At 46.0% G+C, this 2,877-nt stretch overlaps 1 pseudogene; it reads right to left on the reverse strand.

The window, feature by feature from the left end:
• Positions 1-350: 350 nt before the first annotated feature.
• LOC143962220 (general transcription factor II-I repeat domain-containing protein 2 pseudogene) lies at positions 351-2,051 on the reverse strand (annotated as a pseudogene).
• Positions 2,052-2,877: the final 826 nt, after the last annotated feature.

The raw sequence follows: 2,877 nt of genomic DNA on the forward strand, positions 1-2,877 counted from the left end.
GTCCGAACAGCTTAAAGCAGGGGTCTCAAACTCAATTTACCTGGGGGCCGCTGGAGGTAGATTCTGGGTAAGGCTGGGCCGCATCAAGTTTTCCACAAAAAATGCGCTTACAAAATATCATTATTCAGATTCAAATGTCTTTATTAACAGTTCTTTAACATTTAACTTTTAGAACATGAATGGACATAAACTGTTTGAACATGGCTTTATCTGCCTACTTCTTGCTGCTAGAGATCTGACAGCGCTTACTCTTGCATAGCCGAGCCACATTTGGCGTAAGTGAGGAAGCAGTTGAGACCCTCAGCACAGCTTGAAGATGAGCATCAGTAATTCTAGACCTGTACTTTGACTTATTGAAGTTCAAGGTAGAGAAGAGCTTTTCGCACAAGTATGTGCTCCCAAAAAAGACACATGGTCTGCTTGAACATTCGGGAAAGCTCAGGGAAGCTAGGGGGGAATTCTCTTAAAAATTGCCCAAGTTTGTCTGCTTTTCCACTCACATCCCTAAACTTGGCTTTGAGTTCAGAGTTACACTGCAGGTCAATGAGCTCTATTTGAAACACTGGAGGGGCATCTTGCACATCAAAGGAGAAGGGGTCTGCAAAAATTTGAAATGTGGCTCTGTGTCTCTTGAAGTCTGCAAATCTATGATCAAATTCCTCCTGTAGCCTCAAAATGACATCCACATACTCCTCATGACTGAATAGTGTGCCTGAATCAATGAGTGACTTGCATGCTGGGAAATGGCAAAGGTTTGTTTGAGAAAGCTGGTCTTTCCACAATATAAGTTTTGTAGAGAACGCTCTCACGCTGTCATAGGCAGCACTGACAAGTTGCCCCTGGCCTTGTAACCTCTTATTCAGTACATTAAGCTCATGTGTGATATCAACCAAAAAAGCTAAGTCCATGAGCCATTTTGGATCACTTAGCAAAGGAACAGAAGCCCCATCTTTCTCCATAAAAGCTTTCACTTCCGCTCTCAACTCAAAAAATCTCTTCAATACGTTTCCCCTGCTGAGCCAACGCACCTCGGTAAAGTAGAGCACATCCCCATATTCTGACTCTATTTCCTCTAAAAAAGCACGAAACATTCTGTGTTTTAAGCCCCTGGATCTGATTTGATTGATGCATTTCACAACGAAAGACATCACGTTGTCAAACTTCAGGCATTTGCTGCAAAGGGCCTGCTGATGAATAATGCAGTGCAGAGCAATGACCTCCTCTAAACCTTCCTCTTTCTTTTTTTTATTAACAAGTGCCACCAGTCCTTTTTTCCTCCCGATCATTGATGGCGCTCCATCAGTTGTTATTCCGACAAACTTCCTCCAAGGCAAACCAGCATTCTGAAAAGCATCACACAGCTGGTGAAATATCTCTTGGGCGGTGGTCTGGCCATGCATTGGAACTAGTGAGAGCAACTCCTCTGTGACTTCAAAATTGTCATCAACACCCCGGACATAGATTGCAAGCTGGGCAGTGTCGGTGATGTCTGTGGTCTCATCAAGAGCGACTGAGTATACACTGAAACATTTTATTTTCTCACACAGTTGATCATAAATGTCACTTGAAAGGTCAGAAATGCGCTCTGCCACGGTGTTGGAAGAAAGGCTGATGTTGCTAAACTGACCTTTCTTTTCTGGAGAGATAATACTTGCAGCCTGTAACATGCACTTTTTTATAAATTCCCCTTCTTTAAATGACTTTCCTGCTTTAGCAATCATCATACTAACTACGTAGCTGGCTTCGACTGCTGCATCATTCTCTTTGGTTGCTTTCTTAAAGAAATCTTGTTGCCTCAGCAGACATGTCTTAAGTTTAGCAACCTGGTTGGCTCTCTCATCTTCCTGGTACTTTGCATACTCCTCAGCATGTCTAGTTGTGTAATGACGCTTCAAATTGTATTCTTTGGGCACTGCAACTTTCTCTGTGCAAATAAGACAAGTTGGGATGCCCTTGTGCTCAATAAAGAAATATTGCTTTTCCCACTTTTCCTGAAATTGTCTGTGCTCATCATCAACCTTTTTCTTCACTGCAGGCTTTGAGCAAGACATATTTGGGGCTGCGTACCAAAAACTTAGGCCTATGGTGCCTTGAGATACCCACTTCAGCACAAGGTGCTCTGGATGAGCGGAAATAGAGTTTCCCAGTCCCCCTAGCTGCCTAGCATGACCTTCGGCAACATTAAAGAGGACCTGATTTTTACTCACAGGAGTAGCCAAATACCTTTAGGGTGGGCACGCACCTGTCTGGTTTATAAAAATAGCACTCCTCCACTCTGCTGTGCCCCCCTGTATATTTCTTGCCCTGTATGCTAATACTGAGCATCAAGGAGGAAGAGACGCCGGGGTTTCTCAATGGGCGTCTCCTTCTCCATGTGCCTCAATCCAATCACAGTGAGAGTCACAGACAGGAAGAAAAAAACTCCTTGTCTGTGACACTCTTTGATGTGATTGGATCACAACACAGCCAGGGAGAAGGAGACGCCCATTGAGAAACCCCTGCGTCTCCTCCTCCCATGCAGGGCCTCCAATGGCAGAACGTCCTGTCGCCTGAACGGGAAAGAGAAGAAAAAAAGTGAGGCGTGGAGAGCGTGACTGACAGGCTGGTACTTGCCTCTCCGTGTCCCTCCCATCGAAGAAGATGAAGTCGCCGCTCTGAACGCACTTGGTGCAGGTCAGCGTCCGGCGGTGTTACACAGCGGGCAGCGCTCCACCGCCACTTACTCCCCCTGGTGAGACGCCGAGGTACTGTACTTGGTGGTGGAGCGCTGCCCGCTGTGTAACACCGCCGGAGGCTGACCTGCACCAAGTGCGTTCAGAGCGGCGACTTCATCTTCTTCAAGTACCGGAGGGAAGGTGGCTAAGTGCTTTTCCAGGC

Source organism: Lithobates pipiens, unplaced genomic scaffold (assembly GCF_037356315.1).
Source record: "Lithobates pipiens isolate NorthernLeopardFrog02 unplaced genomic scaffold, aLitPip1_a1.2 Scaffold_8, whole genome shotgun sequence".
Lineage (NCBI taxonomy): Eukaryota > Metazoa > Chordata > Amphibia > Anura > Ranidae > Lithobates > Lithobates pipiens.